This window comes from Gossypium arboreum, chromosome 3 (assembly GCF_025698485.1).
Source record: "Gossypium arboreum isolate Shixiya-1 chromosome 3, ASM2569848v2, whole genome shotgun sequence".
Lineage (NCBI taxonomy): Eukaryota > Viridiplantae > Streptophyta > Magnoliopsida > Malvales > Malvaceae > Gossypium > Gossypium arboreum.
In genome coordinates this window covers 134,455,399-134,462,656 of record NC_069072.1, presented here as the reverse complement: position 1 = coordinate 134,462,656, position 7,258 = coordinate 134,455,399, and the positions used below count along the sequence as shown (strand labels likewise).

At 39.3% G+C, this 7,258-nt stretch overlaps 1 long non-coding RNA gene across 1 annotated transcript; it reads left to right on the top strand.

The window, feature by feature from the left end:
* The first annotated feature begins 4,357 nt into the window (after positions 1-4,357).
* On the top strand, positions 4,358-6,780 carry LOC128290433 (uncharacterized). Its single transcript, XR_008280282.1, has 2 exons — positions 4,358-4,549; positions 6,521-6,780. It is a non-coding gene; the product is annotated as an uncharacterized LOC128290433 (long non-coding RNA).
* Positions 6,781-7,258: the final 478 nt, after the last annotated feature.

Below are 7,258 nucleotides of genomic sequence, written 5' to 3'. Positions count from 1 at the left end.
TACAAAATACCCCAGGGTTAAATTAACCTAAATGCATGTTTGATTGTTGTTATTCTTGCATGCCATGTTGTTATTATCGATGCATGGAATGGGATATTGACGGAGGAATCTTGAAAGTGGCTTGTCCACGTCTTGGAGGCTTTGCCTCAATTCTTTGATAATGAGCGACAATCTTGCAAGCTGTGAAGTGTTAAATTTGGGTGGGTTGAGCTATCCCCACATGGAGTGTATGGTGATACGGGTGGAGTGTAGTGGTTGGTGGGTTGAGTAGTCTCCCCAAATGGGTTTGCATATGTTATTGATGTTGCATGTATTTTGAAATGGGCCTATGGGCCATCTTTATTATCTGAATAAGTGACTAAGGCCCGGTTTATTGTAATCGAAAAAGGGCTCGCCCAGTACCACTATTACCCAAATGGGCTTGCATATGTTTCTTGATGTTGCATGTATTTTGAAATGGGCCTATGGGCCATCTTATTATCTGAATAAGGGCTAAGGCCCGGTTTATTATAATCTGAAAAGGGCTTTGGCCCGATACCACTTATTACTGAATGGGCTTAGGCCCAATGGGCTTGAGTGACTTGGACTTTGAATGGGTTTTCCTTACACTGAGTTTCCCCAAACTCACCCTTTTATTTTCATCCACGCAGAAATCCCCAACCATAGTGGGCTTGGAGTGTGAGGGAATTGAGTGGCCACCGTTCGAAAGTTTGATTTTCTTACGGTGAACTGGACATCCTTTTATTTACGTTTCAAGTTTTGGGGCTTTTAAATGTAATAAGGCAGCTTAATTATTTTATGATTTTAATATGTATTACTAAGATAGGTAATACTTATATTTAACTGTTGAAATTGGATAGCTTTAGGCGCGTTTTAAAAAACAACAGTTGATTTCAAAATAACACGACAACAAGCAAAGCTTCCGCAATGAAAGTATTTTCCAAAATTAATCACTTTTCCTAAAAATCGGTTTCCTAGAAATATCCATGACGTTAAGGTGTGGCAATGGCGGTATGCATGTCTAGGATTGGATCCGAAGGAGCTTGGTATAGCGATCCGATGGACTCACCACCTCTTTTAGGTTTCCTACGGTGCCTGACTTCCATTCACTTTAACCTTTAATGAATTAATCTTTTGAACATCAAGTACGATTTTTGGACTTAGAATGGAAATTTTTTTACGTTTTGATGTGGCATGCGGATTCGCCATAACTTCTAGGCGGGTTTGGGGTGCTACATTTAGTAATATCGAGCCTAGGTTGCAACAACTCGGTACTGTGGAATGGGTTTACAAAAACAAAGATTTTAAAGCGAAAATTTTATAAAGAATCTGAAAAACTCGATTTTTAAAATTTAGATCTTTAGAAGGTGGCATTAGAATCTCGGCTCAAGTCGTAAGTATTCGAATTTTTCGAATATTTTCCTAAATTATCTGTCTATACTAAAATCACGCTAGGATATTCTTGATAGGATGATCTGAAACCATAGAAAAATCGATAAGAGATGAAAGCGTAGCTAGTCTTGATTCTGCGAAAACAAACTACGAACTCTTTGTCGATTCATAAAACATCGTAATAAACTTTGGAATATTAATTGATGCATAAAAATTCGTAATCAAGATAATACGATATGAGTACAAGAGCTACTCGTAGAAGAGGCCGTGGGCGTGGTGAGGAAGGGCTCGAGTGGTATCTTCGTCTTGAGACATATGCCGCGGTGGATGCACCGTACCACTGGCAACAGAGGTAGAGTCTCATGACCGCGGTGCCGAGGATGATGCCCTGTCACAAGCAATGCTTCGTGTTTTAGAAAGGGTTGCCGGGACAAGTTAAGACAGCGAAATTGAGGATCTATTTCGAATGACTTGGGACTAACGAACAGAGATCTTTAGGGCGTGTCGGTATAGCCCGAATGTGGTAGAAAATTGGTTGGAGGCCACGAGCGGATTATGGACAACTTGGACTGCTCTGAGGAGATTGTGAGTGGGGTATCTGTACTAAGTCATTTGAGTCACTTTCGGTTAGGGTAGACAAAGCGTATAGGGATGTACCCTTAGAAACTCAAGGTAAGATTTTCCCTAGAGATCGATAGAGTTACCGTTCGGAGAGCTTGATCTCATTTTGGGAATGGGTGGCTTGTTAAGCATAAAGCGACTCTGGATTGTCTTGCTAAGCGAATGGTGTTAAGGACCACAAAGGATGAGGAGGTTATGGTGATAGGTGAGCGAAGGGATTATTTGTCCAATGTGGTGTCGGCATTAAGAGCCGAAAAGTGGATTCGGAAAGGTTGTGAGGTCTATTTGGCATTTGTAAGTCAGTTAGAAGAGGAGGGGCTGACAGTGGATAAGGTTAGGACCGTAAAGGAGTTCCAAGATGTTTTTTCGGAGGAGCTTTCAGGATTGCCTCCGAACCGAGAAGTTGAGTTTGGAATAGATTTGTTGCCTGGAACGGCGCCCGTGTCCAATCGCACCGTATAGGATAGCACCGAAGGAGTTAGTAGAGTTAAATACTCAAATTCAAGAGTTGTTGGATAGGGGCTTTATTAGGCCAAGCGTGTCTCCATGGGGAGCACCGGTGCTATTCGTGAAAAAGAAGGATGGTACGATGCGAGATGTGCATTGATTATCGCCGATTGAACAAGCGGCGATTAAGAATAAGTATCCTTGCCAAGGATTGACGATCTATTTGACCAGCTTAGAGGAGCTTCGTATTTTCCAAGATCGACCTTCGATCCGGATATCATCGATTAAGGGTCAAGGAGGCGAGATATCCAAAAGACGACATTCGAGGACTCGGTATGGTCATTACGAGTTTACGGTTATGCCATATGGACTAACGAAATCTCTGCAGCATTTATGGATCGATGAATCATGTGTTCCAACCATTTTAGATCAATTTGTAGTCGTCTTTATTGACGATATCTGGTATATTCTGGCTGAAGCGAAACATGATAAACATCTCCGTATAGTAAGTGTTAAGGAGAAGGAACTTTTGTGAAGTTCAGAAGTCGAACTTTGGTTGAGGAGGTAACCTTCTTAGGACATGTGGTCTCTGCTGAGGGATTAAGGTGGACCCTCGGAAAATTGAAGCGATTTTGGAGTGGAAGCCACCTAGGTCGGTGTCGAAATCTGAAGTTTTCTAGGGCCGGCATGATACTCTGAAGGTTTGTGGAAGGTTTTTACGTGGTGGCGGCACTTACGATAAAACTCATAAGAAAAGAATCTTGTTTGTATAGACTAAGAAGTAGCGAGGAAGCTTTTTAGAAGTTGAATAAAGTTACATTGAAGCACTGTATTAATTCATAGGAGTCTAGGAAGGATTTTCTTGTGTGCGTGGCGCATCACACGTGGGTTTGAATTGCGTGTTAATGCAAGAGGGTAAGGTGGTTGCATATGCATCACGATAGCTTAAGCCTCATGAGGGAAACTATTTGACTCATGATTTAGAGTTGGCAGCGATGATATTTGCACTTAAGATTTGGAGGCGTTACTTGTGCGGAGAAAGGTGTATTATATACACCGACCATAAGAGTCTTAAGTATTTGTTGGCTCGAAGGAGCTGAACCTTAAGCAAAGGAGATGGATTGAGTTGGTTAAGGATTATGACTGTTCGATCGAGTATCACCCAAGCAAGGCTAATGTGGTAGCCGATGTTCTAAGTCGTAGAGCTATATTTGATCTCGAGAGCAATGTTTGCTCAAATCGAGTCATATGATGATGGAAGTCATTGGTGAGTTACAAGTGAGGCCAACTTTGGTGGATCGATTAAGGAAAAATAGTTGAACGATGAGTCTTTGGTCGCTCATTTTCAACAAGTTAAGGAAGGAAACTTCGAGTTTGGGAGCAGAAGAGGCGATGCAACAACAATACCTTCATCTGTTTGGATTAGGTAAATTTCGAGGACGAAATTTCTTTAAGGAGGGTAGAGTTATAGCGCCCCAATTTTCGGGAATCCTATGAATGTTGGCATAGGTTTAATTATGTTAGTGGGCCTCTAAAAAGCCCAAGCTTAAGATAGAACCCGGTAATTTTAGTTAATTTTTGTTCCATAAGAAAAAGGGAGTGAAATTATGAAATAGGACTTATGTGAAAATGTTTGAAAATGCTATAGGCTAAATTGAAGTGGCCAAATAAATAGGAGTGCAAAATAGGAGGATTTGCATGACAAACCTCCCATTTTACATGAAGTGGCTAGCCATCATGTTGTTGTAGACAATATGAGTACTTGATATCCATAATTTATGGTACAAATTGATACAAATTGATAATGGGTTAGGTAAATGTTCCATGATAATGGATTAGGTAAATATTCCATGATAATGGGTTAGGTAAATGTTTCATGATAATGGTTTAAGTAAATGTTTCATGATAAGAAATTCATGTCTTTTGTATTAAAGAATTAAATGGATGAAATATGAAGTTTTATTAAAAGAAAAAGGGGTGAAAAGAACAATGTTTTGTCCATCTTTGTTCATCCTAGCCTAAAGTTAGAGAAGAGAAAGGAGAGGAGAAAGCTCTTAAATGTTCGGTCACTTGGGGAAGAAAATTGAAGGTAAGTTCATGGTAGTTTGCTTCTATCTTGATGTTCATGAGTTCTTCTTGATTCTATCTTAACTCTTGAAGCATATTTTGATTTTTAGTTGTGTTGTGAGCATTTAGTCATGAATTAAAATGAAGGAAATGGTTGTTGTTTGATGTTCTTTTGATGAAAAATGGAAGATAGGTGAAGTTGAGCCAAACAAATGAGCATGCATGTGCCTTAGATGCTAAAGGGAAAAATCGGCTAACATGTTGTGCTTTAAAATGATGAAATGGAGATTATGCTTAAGTAAAAATCATAGATATGTGATGACTGATTGGTGATATACATGTTTAAATAACATGCATGCAAGATAGGTGTATGAAAGAGTGATTTGGTAATAAATCTGCTTGGGACAGCAGCAGTAATGTGACTTTGGAAAATCACCATAAATTGTGGGAGAAGAATTAGAAGCTGAATAAATTATGTAATTAAAGCTTATTGAGTCTAGTTTCTAATGAAATAAACAAGAACATATTTTGCATTCTGTACAATGAGAAATTTGATTCGTAATGAAGGGTGGTCAGATTAGTCAAACAGTGAAACATGGGAAACTTTGAGAAATTTCTGGTATTGATTGGCTAAACCAAAAATTCTGAAAATTTTATGGATAGAAGATATATGAGTCTATTTTCAGGAAAATTAACGGAACTTGATTTGGAGTTTCGTAGCTCTAGTTATAAATGATTTAGTGACTGTTGCTCAGAAAGACAGCTTGCAGTGAAATTATGATTATGTGGTAAACATTGACAAAATTTGTTAATGAGTTGCTTATTGATTTCTTATAAGCTTACTATGATCTGTAGGTGTGGTTGGCGAATATTGTAAGGAGTTAATCGTAGTTTGTATTTGAATAGTTAGATTAACGTGTTAGTAATCAAATTGTAGGCAGTTAGTGTGTGGATCTCGTCGACATATCATCGCAAGCAGTGTGTAACTAACACCCTCTTTCTTAGTCTAGATCGCAAAAGTCGAAAAGCGAAATGCGAAAACCGGTATTTTGTAGATTCTTGGTGTGTGCGAATGCTCGTGAGGTAAATCGATTAATGTTTTTGGTAAGCTGCAAAATTTGGACTGCAAAGTGCATGATTTACGTGCCCTCGATATTTTTGGGCTTAATGGGCCAAAATTGGAATGATGGGCCAGCGGGCCCAATTCAGTAAGAACCCTCGATGCGTGATTACATTAGTACGTGAAAGGTAGGAATATACATGAAAAACCTAAAATAGATAAATTACTGAAATACCTTTAAAAGTGGAAAATTTACGCTTTTACCCTAGTAGATAAATTACCGAAATACCCCTAGGGTTAAATTAACCTAAATGCATGTTTGATTGTTGTTATTTCTTGCATGCCATGTTGTTATTATCGATGCATGGGACTGGGATATTGACGGAGGAAGTCTTGAAAGTGGCTTGTCCACGTCTTGGAGGCTTTGCCTCAATTCTTTGATATGGCGGCAATCTTTGAATGCTGTGAGTGTTAAATGTTGGGTGGGTTGAGCTATCCCCACATGGAGTGTATGGCTGGTGCGGGTGGAGTGTAGTGGTTGGTGGGTTGAGTAGTCTCCCCAAATGGGTTTGCATATGTTATTGATGTTGCATGTATTTTGAAATGGGCCTATGGGCCATCTTATTATCTGAATAAGGGACTAAGGCCCGGTTTATTATGTCTGAAGAAGGGCTCGGCCCATACCACTGATTACCCAAATGGGCTTGCATATGTTTCTTGATGTTGCATGTATTTTGAAATAGGCCTATGGGCCATCTTATTATCTGAATAAGGGCTAAGGCCCGGTTTATTTATGTCTGAAAAGGGCTCGGCCCAGTACCACTCATTACTGAATGGGCTTAGGCCCAATGGGCTTGAGTGACTTGGACTTTGAATGGGTTTTCCTTACACTTTGAGTTTCCCAAACTCACCCTTTTATTTTCATCCACGCAGGAAATCCCCAACCATAGTGGGCTTGGAGCTGTGAGGGAATTCGGAGTGGCCACCCGTTCTGAAAGTTTGATTTTCTTCTGGTGAACTGGACATCCTTTTATTTACGTTTCAAGTTTTGGGGCTTTTAAATGTAATAAGGCCGCTTAATTATTTTTATGATTTTAATATGTATTACTAAGATAGGTAATACTTATATTTAACTGTTGAAATTGGATAGCTTTAGGGCGCGTTTTCAAAAACAACAGTTGATTTCAAAATAACACGACAACAAGCAAAGCTTCCGCAATGAAAGTATTTTCCAAAATTAATCACTTTTCCTAAAAATCGGTTTCCTAGAAATATCCATGACGTTAAGGTGTGGCAATGGCGGTATGCATGTCTAGGATTGGATCCGAAGGAGCTTGGTATAAGCGATCCGATGGACTCACCACCTCTTTTCCGGTTTCCTACGGTGCTGACTTCCATTCACTTTAACCTTTAATGAATTAATCTTTTGAACATCAAATACGATTTTCGGACTTAGAATGGAAATTTTTTTTTACGTTTTTGATGTGGCATGCCGGATTCGGCCATAACTTCTAGGCCGGGTTTGGGGTGCTACACCCAATACGAAGATAATATCTATTATTATAGTCGACTACTTAACAAGCTACATTTTAAAATTTTTTTCCAAAATACTCCACCTCTCAACAACTCTTCTAGAAACCTTGACATCTTCTCGGTTTGTGAATTGATTCT